General features: G+C 42.4%; 3 non-coding genes across 3 annotated transcripts; all 3 read right to left on the bottom strand.

The window, feature by feature from the left end:
• Positions 1 to 9190: 9190 nt before the first annotated feature.
• Positions 9191 to 9263, bottom strand: TRNAA-AGC. The gene has a single exon. It is a non-coding gene; the product is annotated as a tRNA-Ala (tRNA).
• A 103-nt stretch (positions 9264 to 9366) lies between these two features.
• TRNAY-GUA lies at positions 9367 to 9455 on the bottom strand. The gene is given in 2 exon segments: positions 9367 to 9402; positions 9419 to 9455. It is a non-coding gene; the product is annotated as a tRNA-Tyr (tRNA).
• A 526-nt stretch (positions 9456 to 9981) lies between these two features.
• On the bottom strand, positions 9982 to 10074 carry TRNAY-GUA. Its single transcript has 2 exons — positions 10038 to 10074; positions 9982 to 10017 (listed from the first exon to the last, which is right to left on the bottom strand). It is a non-coding gene; the product is annotated as a tRNA-Tyr (tRNA).
• Between the last annotated feature and the right edge of the window lie 8057 nt (positions 10075 to 18131).

Here is an 18131-nt window from a genome sequence, read left to right as displayed (position 1 = left end):
CAATCAATATATGTGGGGGTATACATTCATTTGGTCTGAAATATGGGACAGCTCGAAGTGGGGGCTTCCAGGTCATAGGTAGATTCGAAGATTTTCTGATTGGCAGTTGGTTAAAAGAGTTAAGATATTACCTAAGGACCTGCAATTTACAGTGAGGTATGTCTGGGTTTAGATAAGGGGTTGTGGACACCAAGGTTCTTGTGCAGAAGATGCTTCCAACTAGCAGGCTTCAGAGAGAATAGAAGTTAAATCTTAGTTAAATCTCTCCCAGATCAGGGAAAAGACCTGGAAAAGGAAGGGATTCTCTACAGAATATAGATTTTCCTCACAAGAGACAGTGTTGCAGGGCCATTTCAAAATATTTCAAATAAATATATTTTGGGGGAAAATACTTTATTTCAGGGCCTGCTATCTGTCATATGATGCTATACTAGCGTCAGATTGGAATTTGGTATCTTATTGCTACAAAGAGTCTGTTTTTTCAGTCTTAAGATCTCTGTTTTAGTGTTAATGCTGGTCAGCTGAGCCTGAATTCTAAAAGAGGCTAGAAGGAGGCATGTGTGACTCTATCTTCCTATGATGGCCTGAAATCATTTTTTAAGTTTACTTTGGAACGACCTTGGCCGAGAAGGGGCGTCCATCAGTGAGTTGGGGGGCTTAGAATTATATTTTTGGTTACCAAAATATACCCTGAAAATCTGAGACAGGTCTCAGTTAATTTAGAAAGTTAATTTTGCCAAGGTTGAGGATGCATGCCTGTGACATGGCCTCAGGAGGTCCTAACAACGTGTGCCCAAGATGATCAGAGCACGGTTTGTTTTTATACATTCGATGGAGACATGAGACATCAATCAACATATACAAGATGAACATTGGCTTGGTCTGGAAACGGGACAGCTCGAAGCAAAGGCGGAAGATTCGAAGCGAGGAGGAGGATTCCAGGTCATAGGTAGAAAAGAGAAAAATGGTTGCATTCTCTTCAGTTTCTAATTAGCCTCTCCATTTATGCATTTATCTCAGTGAGCAGAGGGGCGACTTTGAATAGAATGAGAGGCAGATTGGCCCTAAACAGTTCCCAGCTTGACTTTTCCCTTTAGCTTAGTGATTTGGGGGCCCCAAGATTTATTTTCCCTTCACAACATGAATAATTACCACCTTCCTCTCTGCGTTCTTTTTTCTTCATTTCTTGCTCCTCCCTGCTCTCAGACACCAGTCCATGGGGTGGGTGTTTGAGCTGGAAGTGGGACACAGGAGGGAGTGCTCTGCTCTAAGGAGAAATCAGAACATTTTGTTTACTCCCAAATCATTCACAGGGTCCAGGAGATTGGGGAAATTCCGGACCTGAATCAGAATTTAAGTCATCTTCAGGCTCTGGGATTTGGAGTGGACCTGAGCCTGTGCTGGACATGAAAACCAGCTGATAAAAGAAAAAATTTAGACAAATTGAAATTAACAAAATTTAATTGAGCAAAGGATGATTCACGAATGAGGCAGCCCTCAGAACCAGAATAGGTTTAGAGATTCAAGGGCTGCCCCATGGTTGGATAAGATTTATGGACCAAGAAAAGGAAGTGATGTACAGAAAGCAGAAGTGGGGCACAGAGTTAGGTGGACTGGTGACAGCTCAGCGTTTGCCTTACTTGAACCTGGTTTAACAGCTGACCACCTGGGATTGGCTGAGACTCAGCGACCTGTTACATGAGCACGTTACAGTCTGTTTAGACACGCAGTTGGGTGACAGTTCACTATGTACAAGAAACCTTTAGGTGAAACCTAAAATATATATGAAGGTAGCTTTAGGTCAAACTTAATTTAACAAAGCGTAGTCTCCTGAAGGTATTTTGGTTTATATAGAAGGAGTGCACTGCTTCCCCCACGTCCACCCCCACTCTCACCACACATATCAGGACAGAGGCTAGAAACTGATCGGGAGCAATTACACAGGGAGCTGCCATGGTTGGAAGCCCTGGTTGCCCCTCATTTCTGAGTCCCACCAGCCTGGGGCTGGAGTATGTTTAGACACATTGAAAAACTGAAGCAAAGTTACCACCACCCTCCCCTCTTTCAACAGTTTTCCAGTCTCCCAGATACATCTGGGGAAATTAGATGGGTCCCTAGGAACCTCAGTGTGCACCCAACGGTGGATGTGACGCTGAAGAGTAACAACAGAAAAAGAAGGCTTTTGACCTCTTTCAACCTGTAGCTGCCGGGCCAAATGGAACCAGGCATTTTCAGGGGCCAGGGCCCAGGAATGAGATGTAGATCTGCAGTGGAATTCTGACATGACCTAAATGGAGTTAGGCCAAATTTCACAAGTAAAGGGCACGGTCTGTCCTCACTTAAGACACTAGCAGCAAACTCTGGGGTTCCCAGATCCTGCACTTCTGACCAACTGGCTACAAATTTGGGGGTTCCCACTACCTCCTTGGTTTGGTAGAATGACTCACAGAACTCAGGAAAACATATTTATGATTACAGTTTTATTAGAGCCAAAAAGAATACAAATTAAGACTGGCCAAAAGAAGAAATTCATAGGGGCAAGGTTGCAGGGTGTCCCAAATGTGAACTTCCATGTCCTCTCCCAGTGGAGTCAGGATGCATCACCCTCCTGGCACATGAATGTGTAACAATGCACACAGAGTGCTGTTAACCAGGGAAGGTCACCCGAGCTTCTGTGTCCAGAGTTCTTATGGGGGCTTCATTATGGAGGCATGATTGATGGAATCATTAGCTATGTGACTGATCTCAATCTTCAGCTTTCTCCTTGCCTCCCTGGAGGCTGGGCTGACATCATGTGGCTCAAAGCCCCAAGATTCTCATCTCATGGTTGTTCTTTCTGACATGGCCGGCCCCCATCCTCAGTTATCTCATTAGCATAAACTATCAGGGCCCACGATGAATAACAAAGGCATGTCTGTCATTCGAGAAATTCTAAGGATTTAGAGGCTCCCACTCAGGGACTTGGGACAAAGAGCAGCTAAGTTCTTTATTATACAGTAAGAGCTCAGTGTGTTTTTCATCTAGGGAAGAGAGGAAGGGATGCTAAAATTATTTTTACTACTATACCACTACAACGAATATGATAAATATGTACTGAGCACCCATTACTTCATGTCATAGCTCCCTGTCTCTGGTATTATTATCTCCACTGAGTCAACTGTGGCTGAGCAAGTTAAGTAGTTGCCTTGAGTCACGTGGCTGCTGAAACTGTGATGCAGACTAAGAGACACATCTTTTGAGTACAGAGCCCATGACCTCACCCACTAAGCTGCACCACACCCATGCTTTAGAAGGGCACTGTCCATAACAATTTCCACTAATTATGGAAATGTTCTATATCTGTAGTGTCCAATCTCTAGCCACTTGTGGTTCTTGAGTACTTGGAATGTGCACAGTGCAGCTCTGAAACTAAATTTTAAACTGTATTAATTTAAACTTATATTTAAATGTCCACATGTGGATAGTGGTTATTATACTAGACAACCAGTCCTAGAACACGAGATATAAAAAAATATTGGGGGCAAATTCAAATGCGTATGAAGGACTCTCCAACAAGAACTGGGTCACTGTCTTTTGGTGATTTTGTACTCTCTGGCTAGAGTGATGTGATTCTCTACTCGCCCCAGTGTGGTCAGAAGAGCAGCACTGATTCTTCATTGTAACTGTCAAAATAGGTCAGAGCATTCTGTGAAGAGGAGACATTAGAAAATCCCAAAGAATCCTGAACATTCCAGAACATCCTCAGCATTTCATTTACCCACGTTCTGTTTTGTGTCTTTGGTGCAGGTAATTGCAATTCCAGGTACTTGAAAATAATCCAGCCTTAGTTTAAGGAGCCATTTGTTCATCAAACAGAACAGAGAATTTATGGTTAGATGGAGGGTAGAGCTAAAAGAAAATAAAAAACAGATATGGTTTGAAGCAAAACAGTGAGCAGAGAGAGTGCAGTCCTGATGAAAGAGAAAACAAGAGGAGTCGGAAGACAGATCTTACTCCTGGCTCAGCCTCTAAGGTAGAAAGGAAGTATTCTTGCTTTCTTGTGCCCACTGGAAGTGAGACAGGGGGTGACTGACTAAAGAATTAAAACAGGGAAAGAACATCAGATGATGTGAATGTGAAGGCAGAGAGTTGGTGATTGCTGAAGAAGGAAGTTTAGTTGGGCTGGAGCACTAGGGCACTAGTGGACCAAGACTTTCAGGTCAACTCCAGCACCAATATAATCTGAGAATTATTTTAATCCCATGCCAAAACAAAGGCCAACACTTAATCTTGTGCAAACTAGGTCCTCTTAAACTAAGCCAGTGAGGCTGTTAATTCTTTCTTGCAATATTCACACATGCATGCCTGCATCCACCCGTCCGTCCATCCATCCATCCATCCCTCCCTCCCTCCCTCCCTCCCTCCCTCCCTCACTCCCTTTTTTAGTGAGAACTCCACTCATGACCAGTGGAGAGAAGGCCACACTTCATTTGGGATTTCAATGAGCTGGTGTTCCAAGCACCAGGCTCGGTTATCAGTCCTGCCAGATATAACCCATCTGACCACAGAAGACATAATGTTATTTCCTTTGGTATCCTAGAGCTCAGAGTGTGGCCCAAGTAAAGCACTGTCTAACCATTATTTGGCTTAGAAATTTCCCTCCATGTAACAACTTTAAAAGTTATTCCAAAAAATATAACCCAGAACTCTCTTTCCTTACAAAGATTCTTGCCATCCCTTTGCACTGAGGACTTGACCCATGACATCTACAAAATACTTCATGTTTTCCCTCTGCCTGTGTCATCAGTCTTTTCTATTTAGCTGTCTACCTGGCAATAAGTAGCTTGGATATGTGATTTTTAAATTTTTTTTTTTTTTTTTTTTGAGACGGAGTCTCGCTTTGTCACCCAAGGCTGGAGTGCAGTGGTGCGATCTCGGCTCACTGCAAGCTCCGCCTCCCGGGTTGACGCCATTCTCCTGCCTCAGCCTCCGAGTAGTTGGGACTACAGGCCGCGCACCACCACGCCTGGCTAATTTTTTTGTATTTTTAGTAGAGACGGGGTTTCACAGTGTTAGCCAGGATGGTCTCGATCTCCTGACCTCGTGATCCGCCCGCCTTGGCCTCCCAAAGTGCTGGGATTACAGGCGTGAGCCACCGCGCCCGGTGTGATTTTTAAATTTTTAATGAAAAGAAACATCTTACAAAATCTAAAATCAAAGAGAAATGAACTTGAAAAGCACGTAACAGCAGCTAACACTGTGGCATTTCTTTCATTAGATGGTTTGCCAACTTCTGCTTGAAATCTTTTGTTCATTTGATAACCACTCCTTCTTCAAATCTGTTGTTTATAAATTTTACTTCATCATAAAGATCTCTGAGGAAACGTTAGAAAAATGAACATATTTTACTTTCCCCTGAACACTTCTTGGAAATAAGAAACACTCATTATATATGTGCCAGAAATAAGCAGCGACAGTCCCAATAAGTAGCGAATACTTTAGCCCAAGGTCTTCCCAATGGCCTATGTCTGAACTCCACACGTTGGCTCCACCCTCCCCACCCAGACCCAACCCCACTTCTCCTCCACCTCAGCCTCCTAACTGATTTCTCTGAATTCACTCTTGCCTTCTGCAATCCACTTCTCACAAGTCACCCCTTATTTAAATCCTATTAATGGTCACATCACCTCTAGGATGAAGGTATTAATCCTCACTGTGGTCCCAAGACCTGATGTGATCTGGCCCTTGCCTATCTCTCTGACTTGCACTGTCCAAAGAAATAAGATGTATGTGACAAATATGTGCCATATACATGATTTTAAATTTTGTAATAGCCACATTTAAAAAATCTAAAAATAAATAAAAATAATATTATTTTACTTAACCTCAGAACATCTAAAATATTATCATTTCAACATGTAACCAATACTGTTTAAAAGTGAGATGTGCACACAGAGACAGTTTTCCCTCTTCCTTTCCTATATGGAGATCTTTTACTTCATTTCCTTTGCTTTATTGCCCTGATGAGAGCTGAAAACACCCTTACCTTGGTCTTGGTCTTAGGAGGAAAGCACTGTTCTTTAATATTAAGCATAATGTAAGCTGCATGTGTTTCACTTATGTCCTTTATCAGGTTGAATAAGTTCCCTTCCCCTCTAAATTTGCTGACAGTTTTTAAAAGCAGGAATGGATGTTGAATTTGGTCAAATGATTTTTCTGCATTTGCTCAGATGATCACATGATTTTTTTTCTTTAATCTGTTTAATGTTATGAATTTGAATGTTGAGCCAGTCTTGTATTCCTGGGATAAATCTCACTTAGTCATAATGTATTTTCCTTTTTATATGTTGTTGGATTTACTTGGCTAAAATTTTGTTGAGAATTTTTGCATCTATATTCATAAGCTATATTGGTCTGTAGTTTTCTTTTTCTGTAATGTCTTTGCCTAATTTTGGTATCAGAGACTTCACAGAATGAGTTGGAAAGTACTCCTTTTTCATCATTTTTTTTTGGAAAAATTTGTATATAATTGGTATTTTTTTTCTTCCTTAACTCTTTGCTAGAATTCAGTACTGAAGCCATTTGGGCCTGGTGTTCTCTTTATGAGAGAAATAAGTTACAACATGTAAAGTACCTAGAGCTGTGCTCGGCTTGTAGGAAGTGCTGGGTTGATGTCAGCTGTTAATTTTTTAAAAGTCATCCCTAGTTCCAATTTAAAAATATTGTTTATTTCAGAAAACTTAGAAAATAGTTTAAAATTTTAAGGAAAATATATCACAGTAATCATACTACCAAAGATCATTATTGTTGTTAACATTTTAATGCATGTTTCCAGTCTTTTTTTTTTTCTTTTTCTTCTTCTTTTTTTTTTTTTTTGAGACGGGGTCTCCCTCTGTCGCCCAAGCTGGAGTGCAGTGGTGCAATCACTGCTCACTGCAGCCTTGACCTCTCAGGTTCAAGAGATCTTCCTACCTTACCCTCCCGAGCAGCTGGGATCACAGGTACATGCCACCGCATACAGCTAATTTTTGTATTTTTTTTAGAGACAGGGTTTCACCATGTTGCCCAGGCTGGTCTCGAACTCCTGAGTTCAAGGGATCTGTTTGCCTGGGCCTCTCAAAGTGTTGGGATTATAGGCATGAGCCACCATGCCGGCCTGTTTCTAGTCTTTTCTATAAATAACTTATGCTTGTTTATATTGCTCTATACCTACTTTATTTCTAAGCATGATTATTAACATTTCCCATGTCAATGTAAGTTCTTAATAAATACAATTTTGAGGGCTATATATATTTCATTACATGGGCCACACCATAATATATCTAACCATCATATTGTATTTTTAGCATTGTTCTTCCTACTTTCCCTACACAGTAGATCCAAGCACCTCTTTCCAGGCACTTCCATATATATTTATATAAACACATACACAAACCCTTGCACTAATTCCCCCAGGCCTTCACTGTATGATGCTATGCTTGCCAGGCCTCTAGGTGCTGAAATGTGTCGAATCTCTGCAGTTTGCCAGGGAAATGACACTTTATGTTTCTGTTTCTTCTTCCTTGCACACTGATAACAGCTAATGTTTATTTTGTGTTTACTATGTGCCAGGCACTGTACTAAGGTTTTTACATGTTATCTCTTAATTAAAAGTAGGTATCATTATTATATCCCCATTTGAGAAACAAAGACACTGAAGCACCGAAATGTCAAGCAACCTGCCTGTGGTCATGCAGTTAGAAGTAGCAAAGCCAAGAAAGGCCATCAGGTTTCACAGTCTGCCTGACTAACCACTATGCATTACTGCTTCCTGATTGATACCTTTGAGCTTTGTACGTGAATTCCATTCCCAGTTTGGGTTGCTGACTCTGAAATATCCTTTGAGTTCTGGCCCAGGTCACCACCCCCAAACGTGTGTCCTCCACTGGGTTTTGGGTGCATTACTTGCTATTCCTTTGACTTATTACTTACTTCTTGCTCTTTCGGTCACTTAAAGTTTCACTGCCAGTTCCTCCCCTCAGCCAGCTAGAACGCCCATAATCCCAAACTAGAAACTGGGACATGGCATCTGATAAAAGAATTCTTTTTCTTACTTTGTGAATTTGTTTTTATGAACATCATGATGTTATATTTCAAGTAATTTACAATACATTCAATTAAAAGACTATTGAAAATAATAAAACGAGGTAAAAATGGAGACCACTGTAGAAAATGAAAGATAGCAATAAACCATAGCATGTTGTATACACTGGTAACAAAAGTATACAGGTTGCCTAGGACCCTGAAGAAATAACATTTATTTGCTGCACTCCTTACAAAGGATAATACTGTATTTCTGCTTTTGTGTGGAAGATTTGTGTTTTGTCTTGTAAGAACTGCGGGGTGGCTTCAACAGCTTTTTTTCTAGAAAATTAGGATAGGGAGATTTTATTTACCAGAAAAGTCTTTGTGTTCTGTTTAATCTCTGAATCTTTCAGTGAGTGTGTGGATGTGTGTTTGGGTTTTACTCGTTTTGTTTTTGTCTTGTCTTTGCTTAACAAAATTACGCTCAAGGACTGCCCTAGATAAAATTTTTATCCAATTAATTCTCTCTCATCGCTGGTCTCTAGTTAATTCTGCACAGTTACTTCCACTGGAGGACAATGACATAAGAACCTCCTCCAACCGCAGCCCCTGTGTCCAGGGACTTTATCCACTCACCTCCCCAGGGCTACCTTTTGCCTTATCCATCCACCTCGGATCTGTCCTCTGTCCGGAGCCAGGCAGTCCGCCCGGGGCCGAACAGTTCCTGCTTCCTCGGCTGAGCAAACGTTCAAAGTAATCAGTGTCCGTTTCCAAGTTCTCTGTTTCTTGCTTTGTTTTCCCTGAGGGTCTCCCCGAACGATGGGCAGCTTAGCCTCAGATGAGTCCCTGGAAATGCAGACATCTTATCACAAATCATAAAGGATTTTGAGGGATAATACATGTGACGGCAATCTGTCTCCATTTTGAAGCAGAAATAATTGTATTTCGTGAATTTCCCCCAATTAAATGGGTCTAGAAATTTAAAGCTAGAAGGATAAACTGCTAGCACCCACCACTCCTTGTCTGGGAAGTTTTAGAGCGGTAACCTGGAGCTCGCCGTACTCTTCAGTTGACTTCGTCTGACTTTTCAGCTCTAGTTTGGGCTGAGAGAATCGAAAGAAAAACCGTACGGGACAGGAAAGAAAACTGGAGGATGCGGGCATCGATCCCGCTACCTCTCGCATGCTAAGCGAGCGCTCTACCATTTGAGCTAATCCCCCACGGCTGGGCACGGCTCGTTATCTGTTCCTCTAGAGAAGGGTCAGAACACTCAGCACTAAAGACAGATTTCTTTGGTTCAAAGCAACAAAACAAATGAGTCTCTCCTTCGAGCCGGAATCGAACCAGCGACCTAAGGATGGCTACGGGCGCGCGCCTACAGTCCTCCGCTCTACCAGCTGAGCTATCGAAGGGAGCGGGCAAAACACCTTGGGTGCCGGCTTGTCTCTGTAACATTGTGTCATTTTTAGGCTTCCTGTTTTTGGTATTGTGTTCTCTCTCTTTCTGATTCCCAGGTTCCGGGAGCACCAGATCCCTCTTCCCGCGGACCCCCCACCTCCTCACGGCAGCCGTTGCGAGCCCTCGGGTCTCAGAAGCTGCCCGGGGCTCTGAGGAGAGGGCCCGCCCGGCCCCCGGGAGCCGGCGCTGCCTCCTGTGTGACTCGGGGGCCCGGCAATGCCAAAGACCGGTTAGAAAGATGCAGAAGCCGTGACCCGGCAGTCGCTCGGCCGAGCGGAGTCCCACAGCTGCGCTGGGAACCTGCCCGGGCACGTCCCCGCGGGGGGATAGCTAAAAAGAATTACCGCGCAGGCTGGGAGGCCCAAAATGGGGAGAACGCGCTAGAGTTTCCAACTGCTTGCTGGAATGCAATGTGTCATTGAAGGCACCCAAGGAAAGGGACATAAGTCATCGGGAGCTGGAATAAAAACCACACTTGTCTCCTTCGAGCCGGAATCGAACCAGCGACCTAAGGATGTCTCCTGCCGAGGAAGTAGCTACAGTCCTCCGCTCTACCAGCTGAGCTATCGAAGGGACATGTATGCATGTTGGCGTCCCCTGAGATTCAGCACAGAAGAATCGGAGCGCCAGTCCAGGCAGCCGGAGATTGCACTGAGCGCAGCGCCAGAGAGCCGGCCTGTGTGCTCCACGCGTGCGCAGAAAGACAGCGCGCTCTGGCTCGCTAGCCTGACTGACCGGGTAAAGGCCCTCAACCCAGGTGTCTGGGGCCCGCGGTGCCAAGACCCTGCGACTCTGCCGCCCTCGCTTGTCGTACTTTTCCTTTACCAGCCTGCGTTGCCCTTTAAAGTGGTTGCCGAGTGTGTTCTCAACACGCAGTAATTCAACGGCCAGTGGAGGAGTTGCGTGGTAGACCAGTGGCGCAATGGATAACGTGTCTGACCACGCAGCAGAAGATTGTAGGTCCCGCTCCCGCCTGGCTCGGCATTTTTGTCACCTGAGGTTAACAAACCAGAAATCATTACTTCCTGTAGCGTCCCCAAACTGCGAATGCCACCAGTTTGGATTTCTGCAGTGTCCGTTGCACTTTAAGCCCGGGAGGCCTTACCAGCGCCGCCCGTCCAACTTCCGCGGGGTGAAGGGAAGGCCCCGAGGCTCTCGGGACGCCCCCGGCCGGCAAGCCGGGTTAGGAAGACGCCACTGAAGCCCGCGGTTGTGTAGACAGAGCTGGTTCCACCGCATGTACTTTAAGACATCAGAGTCATTAAGTTCCTAGAGAAAGTCCCCTCACCAACCCCCGGCTAAACGAAGAGAGGGAAGAAGATTAAGATTACATAAAATGTCTTTTTGATCTGGTTCCTATTTTATGTTTAATTTTAACAAAGTTATTCAATCTCAAATAGGCCTATAATCCTGCTTTGTCGGCCTATTTTTGTACGGTCATAGTCAGCGTTTATAAATTGTTAAAGGTTTGCCGCCATATTCCCACTCAGTTTTTAGCATAGCATAAAAACCATCCAACGACCTGGATTTTGCCCTTAGGGGTCTTTTAACCAAGAAGGCATCATGTTGGTTTGGGCAAACTGAGTTTCTGTGTTAATGTTATTATAGTAATATTTGTGGAAGGGAGATTGGAATTGTTTCTTAAATCTCCCCTATAAGATAGTAGTTCCCAAAAGTAAAAGCTTTAATAAAACGTAAAATTAGGAAAGAGAAAATAGGAAGCTAGAGAAAAGGAAAGGGCTGGATTTTTAAGTGGGAAAGCGGCTTCCTTAAGGCTGCACAAACAAGAGGAGATTATTTTTGTTTCCTGGTGAACATTTTTCCATTTTTGCATGTAACAAGCTGATGTATCTTTAAAGTTATACAGAGTTTCTGAGAGTTTGAGAAAATGACCTCTGAGAGGTGGGGGAGGTGAGTTGTACCCCTCTGGCTCAAGTTCATGGACAGAACCATGTAAATTAGGCTAAGAGAAAAGAGCCTCCTTTTAGTCCTACTTTCTCCTTATTTTACAAGAGTGGCAAGCAGGGTGTTTATTAAATTATTTTTATCATTATTTTTTAGAAACAGAGTCTTGCTTTGTTACCCAGATTGGGGTGCAGTGATGCAATCATAGCTCACTGCAGCCTCAAACTTCTGAGCTCAAGTGATTCTCCAGCCTCAGCCTCCTGGGATTACAGGCATGCACCACCTCACCTGGCTCTAGCTTTTTTGCCCAGGCTGGTCTTGAACTCTTGACTTCAAGTGATTTTCCGGCCTCGGCCTCCCAAAGTGCTGGGATTAAGGCGCAAGCTACCATACCTAGCCAAGTCCTTTTCCCCAACGGCCAACCTTACTTGAGTAACAGGTTTCAGGGAGGCCAAACATGCATAATTTTTGGCCTTCTTACTTGTAAGTGACAGAAATTCACAAGAGCTAGTATAAGCAAGACATTTATTATAATGATACAAGGGTGTCCCCAAGAAACCAAGGATGAAATGTCACTAGGCCTCCTTAAAAGTTTCTGTGTCAGTGCTTCTCAGCTCCTCTCTAGCGCACACAGTTGGAAACATGGTGCTCTCCCCCACCCTAAAAGTTCTGGAGCTTTATTCTTCATGGTCTATCACACAGAGAGTCACTTCTCTTTCTCAGGCCTGACTGCAAAACTCTTCATTATTCTTGGCCTCACTTAGGTGCTCACCCACTGTGTCCAGGGATCAGGATTACATGTATGAAGGTTGGGCGCATAGGACTACACCCTTTCCTCCCCAGGAGTACATTGAAAAGATGATAAAAATACACAAAAGAAAAAAAAAATCTATTGCAACATGGAAAACTACAGTAGGTATAATTAACAAATAGACATTTTAAATAACTTCTGGAAGGTGAAAATCAAATGAGATTATAATGGAGAAAAGCACAGCTTCAAATGCACATTCTGCAAGCTAGCAGAGACAAAACCATTCTCCCCATGGAGCTCATAAGAGACTCCAGGCACAGAGAGAGCAGCACAGAGGTCAGCCGCCCACAACATTGTGCAGCTGCTGCTGAATTTTTTGCCAGGGAGATCCCACTGGAGAATGGCTTAAGCAGAGTAGATTTGCCAGTCTAGAGTCTGTAGAGTGGTATAGGGCTAGGGAGTAGGGCAGAGTAGAGCCTAATAGAGATGGAGGGAACAGGAAGGCCACCCCACCCAACTCTTAGAGCAAGTTCTTCCTTGACTTGTCAGGTTGGGGGATCTTAGGCCAGCATGGCTGTTCCCACCCATGCACCATAAATGCAAAGCCTGATTGTCCTCAGGACACAGTCATTTTTACAGATATCAATGTATTCCTTCATATTGTGTTTACCAGCCATTTGGGAGGAAATAACAACTTAAAAAAGAAAGTCCAAGATGAACAAGTTAAATAAATGACTGAGGAGAAAACAGAGATAATGCAAGGAATAGAACAGAACTATTTAACAAAAAAGTAGTTAGGGATATCCTCAGGGACATCCAAGAGAGTGTTACAGCAATGAAAACCAGAGTACAGTGATATTAACAGGAGCAATTAGGGAAGAAGAGAGTTCCTGAATATAAAAGTATGATTGTTAAGGTGAAAAGTAACATATTGGTCATGGCTAAAGATCAACTATGAAGATATAGAAGACAGAATGGAAAATATGTGGAAAGCAAAAAATAAAAACATGACATTGGATACGGTGGCTCACCTCTGTAATTCCAGTATTTTGGGAGCCTGGGGCGGGAGGATTGCTTGAAGCCAAGAGTTTAAGCAAGCCTGGGCAACAACGCAAGACCCCCATCTCTACAAAAGATACGAAAATTAGCTAGACATAGTGGTGTGCACCTGTAGTCCCAGCTACTTGGGAGGCTGAGGCAGGAGGATCTCTTGAGCCCGGGAGTTCAAAGCTGCGGTGAGCTATGATTGATTGCACCATTGCACTCCCGCTCCTGGGACAGCGTGAGATCCGGTTTCATACATACACGCACGCACGTGCGCGCGCGCACACACACACACACACACACACACCCAAAAAAGAAAGAAAAGATAGATCCTGAAGACATAAAGAGTATCTAATATGAGCTCCAGAAAGAGCAAACAGAGACAATGCAGGGGAAAGAATAAAAGAAAGACATTGGTCCTCAGATGGAAAGGATCATGCAAGTTAGGATGAATGAAAAACAACTATGCCTGGACACAGCCTAGTGACATTCAAAAGCATTGAGGATAAAGATGAAACCCTATAACTTTCAAAGATGGAGAAAAACAAAACAAAATCTAAACAAGAACTAGGCTAGCTACAAAGGAATAAGAATTGGATTATCATCAGACTTATCATCATCATTACTGGATGTTAGAAGACAGTGGAGCATGGCCTTCAAAGTTCTGCAGAGAAATAATTTTAAGCCTAGAATTGTATACCGATCAAAGTAGTAATCACATATGAGGACAAATAGTTCACACTTGCAAGGTCTCATAAAGTTTAAATCTATGATTCCTTTCTGAAACAAATAAAAAGTAAGTAAACATTATTTGAGGATGTTATACTAGATGGGTTCTCCAGGAAGCTGAAGCTCAAACAGAATTAGAGCACAACATTTTACAGGGGAGTAACATCTGTGAATGGAAAAGGGGAGGACACAGGATTGGGTAGAGGTAGTCATTAGACAATGATGCAGACCCGACAAAGTTTCTGCCAACCCTCTTGGTGGCTCCAGAGCAAAGATTTCCTTTTAGAGGAGTCTCAAGTTGGGCAGAAATGGTGGGGCCCTAGCATCACCACCTTGCTCAGTCATTGGCCAGAGGCTTAGAACCTCGGCTAGAGGAGTTAACATGTGGTGGCTACTAGTTAACCATCCTCCTTGCAGCTGGGTAGTGAGTTCTTTTTTGAAAGGAAAGAACAGCATGTCTAGCAGCATGTCTCTGTGTATGCCACGGATGTACTTCAGCAAAGCAAAGCAAGAATCCAAGAAGGAGGAGTACACAGGATTTAAGAAAAAAGGAAACCAACCCAGGAACTCAATGAAAATAAAATCTCAGGTTGACAGTGATGCAGCTGGCAAAGAAAGCAATCAGGACAAATTAAGGGGAAGAAAAAAGAGGGCTCTGGGAAGATTATTTTTCAAAAAGAAGCAGATTCTTTACAATAGTAGTGTGATTAAGGACCTGGGAGACCTTAGAGATATGATAAAGGCACATGTCACTTTTCTCAAAAAGACAGAACAAAGATACTCAGGGATTTCTTAAAAAAAAAAAAAAAAAAAAAAGTCTTTATAAAACATGTGTGGTTCAAATATAAAGCAAACTGAAATATGGCACAATTTTGAGAAATTGATGGCATGGGTGTTGTTAGGCTGACTTCCCTCCCCACCCCAATTTATTTGTTGAAGACCTAACTCCTAGTACTTCAGAGTGTGACTGTATTTGGAGATAAGGCCTTTAAAGAGGTAATTAAGCAAAAACAAGGTCATTAGGATAAGTCCTGATCCAATACAACTGGTGTCCTTACAAGATGAGGAGAACAGAACACAGAGACAGCAGGCACATGCACACACAGAGAGATGGCCACAAGAAGATGCAGGGAGAAGATGGCCATCTACAAGCCATGGAGTGTGAGAAGAAACCAAACCTGCCAATACCTTGAGCTTAGACTTCTAGTCTCTAGAACTGTGATAAAATAAATTTCTGTTTTTAAAAGCCACCCAGTCTGTGATATTTTGTTATGAGAGCCCTAACAAACTATATGGGGATGGTGAAGAAATTTGCTTTTGTACATTTTTGTTTAACCATATGTAAGTTATTTTTACATAACATGTATGGGTCAGAGTGTCCCATAATTGTCATCTAATTAAAGATATTCTCTAATAAAAATTGCTTAAGAATGAAGAAACTGAGGCCCAAAGATGTGAAATGACTTATCCAAGGTAACAGAGAGGAGAAGTGGCATGTGAGATCTCAGGCCTCCTGAGTCACAGCCAGGGCTCCTTTCTGTGGCACTGCTTGGTCTCTCTGTCCTCAGACGGACATTTGGGTTAGGGAGATTGGGCTGCTGGCTGCTACTCTGGGAGGAAGGAGGTTGAAAGGCAGGTTCTGATGCCAGTACAGTCAGAAAATGGACATTCTGGGAGTAGCAAAGTGTTCCATCTATTAAAGGGTATTCTCTTCTCACCTCTAAATCCAAAGGTCAAATCCCTTAAATTTGTTAACAGCGATGCTCCAAGGAGGTGTGTCAAGACTCCATGAAATGTGAAAAAAAAAAAAAGGCCATTGTTTACTAGAAAAATTATTCTTAGACATATGTGCACTAAAGAGCTTTCAAGTTTTTCCTTTCAGTCAAGGAAACCATTCTACAGATAAGGAAGCTCTACCCGGAAAGATTAAACAATGTCTTCAGAATGACCATCCAGATTAGGAGTGCAGGGCTAGACTCAGGCTTATTGACTTATCCATGGTTTTCTCTAAATATGCACCATCTCCAAGAAGGATATTTGTGAGAAACCACAGAGATGATGTTTCTAGGTCAGAAAGGGAACTATTCTGGGGAATTCCAGTGAAGATACACTTGATTCTCATTATTCATGTAATTACATTGTATAAAGTCATTTTGAACCCTGTTAGCCAAGTTACTTATCTTTTCTATGTTCTAGTCACATAGTCTAAAAAACCACAGATGATGATGGTGACAGTACTTCTCTCACAGGTTGTTATATTAAATGAATCAATATAAAGCTCTTAGGGCTGTGTCAGATACTAAGCACTATGACTCTTGGTTATTATTCTCTTAGAGATTTTATTTCTAATTTATGAAAGAATAAATCAGCTTTCTCAAATACAAGTAAATGCGCCTGTGAGACTAAGGCCAACACTTTCAAATCCTCTATTTTGGGGGATGGGATGAGAAAGGAAGAGGTAAAAGAGCTAAGAAATGCAGAATATGAGTAGGAAAGTGACTCATTTTATTTTGTTAAAACTTTACTCTTTGACTCAGAATAACAGGTATCTTTCAAGTTTTTTTTTAAATTAAAATATTTAATTTTCTAGTATGTTACACATTGATTAAAAAAATAATTTCCATGCTGAATACAATAAAAATGTTTTCGAAATGAAGGCATTTCATATAAAACTATTATGCTAATAAATTAATCAATGTAGCTGGGCGTGGTGGCTCACACCTGTAATCCCAACACTTTGGGAGGCCGAGGCGGGCAGATCACCTGAGGTCAGGAGTTTGAGATCAGCCTGGCCAACATGGTGAAACCCTGTCTCTACTAAAAATACTAAAAATACAATGTAGCTGGGCGTGATGGCACGCGACTGTAGTCCCAGCTACTCGGGAGACTGAGGCACAAGAATTACTTGAGCCCAGGAGGCAGAGATTGCAGTGAGACTCTGTCTCAAAAAGAAAAAAAAAAAAAAAATTCATGTATAGACAGTTTTTTCATTCTAGATATAGAATGTCACTTATTCTAAAAGAATTGATATGTGTGTGTGTGTGTGTATGTGTTTGGGTAAAGAAAAATGCACATGTAAGTTTTTTATTATGTTCTAATGTAAGACAGCAAAAAAATAAATGGATGACTCATTGAACTTTTTAAGAAGTCTCCCATTCCAGTAGCCCAGTGCCCAGGATAGGTGGTGAGCTGTTGACACGGACCGTTCAATGAACTCTGTGTGTCCACCGATGAGGCTCACGCTCAGCATTTCTCTTCTTGCCTTGAAGCTTCCCTGCTAAGATGCTTGTGAGTTCAGAATGACTGCCAGTGCTTCTGGATAGCCCTTCTGTTGACCCCCACAATATACTTCAGCAGCTCCTCCTCTAATGAAGAGTGGATTCTTGTATCTCTGTAGCTGAAGGAGCATTCTGCAGAATTCATTCCCTCATTCATAGGCATTCAAGTGCTTGCATTTGTCACACATCATTGTAACCAGAAACTAGCCCTTTGTGAGGAACATTGGCCAGAACCCCTCTAGCAATTTGATTCTACCATCTAATTCTGATTCTGATCCATGTCCTGTTCTCATCTTAACCACTCTTGGACCAGCTTCCTGGGGGAACTAGGAGTGGAAGCAAAAAATTCCATGTGAGAAAGGAAAATGAGGTTTGAGCAAGAAAGAGAAGGTGAGCTTTGTAATTTGTAAGTTGCTTTTCAAAATAGACCTGACCATTTTGCTTAAAAAGACCACAGGAAGGAAATGGAATGGCTCAAATTATCCGCAGATTGGGCTATTTATCCTATTGTTTCCTCCAAACAGAAAATAGCATTTGTTTGTTGAGTACAGCTTTCCAAGCACTTGCTGGTTACTGGAGCTGTTAATACTGGGTGTCTCTATGGGTCTTGTTGGGTGAGAGAGTTTATATGCATCGAGTCACAGTACATTTGTCTGTGTGTGTCAACATATACAAATTCATTTAAAACCATCTTACATTTGTTGAACATTTGACTTTTCAGATTTCTTTCACTTTAGCCATTTTATCTGGTCATCCAGCAACTTGGAAGGTGGTCAGGGCAGATATGAAAACAGAGCCATAGAGAGATTAGCCATGTTATTTTCATCTCACTTGGTCACAAGGCTAGTTAATGAAAGCTTAGATTAGAACCAGGTTTCTTAACTTTCAAACCAAGGCTCTGTCTACTTGATTACATAGAAAAA

Source organism: Papio anubis, chromosome 8 (assembly GCF_008728515.1).
Source record: "Papio anubis isolate 15944 chromosome 8, Panubis1.0, whole genome shotgun sequence".
In the NCBI taxonomy this organism is placed as follows: Eukaryota; Metazoa; Chordata; class Mammalia; order Primates; family Cercopithecidae; genus Papio; species Papio anubis.
Note: the sequence above shows the minus strand (reverse complement) of the source record. Positions and strands in the feature narration are given on the sequence as shown.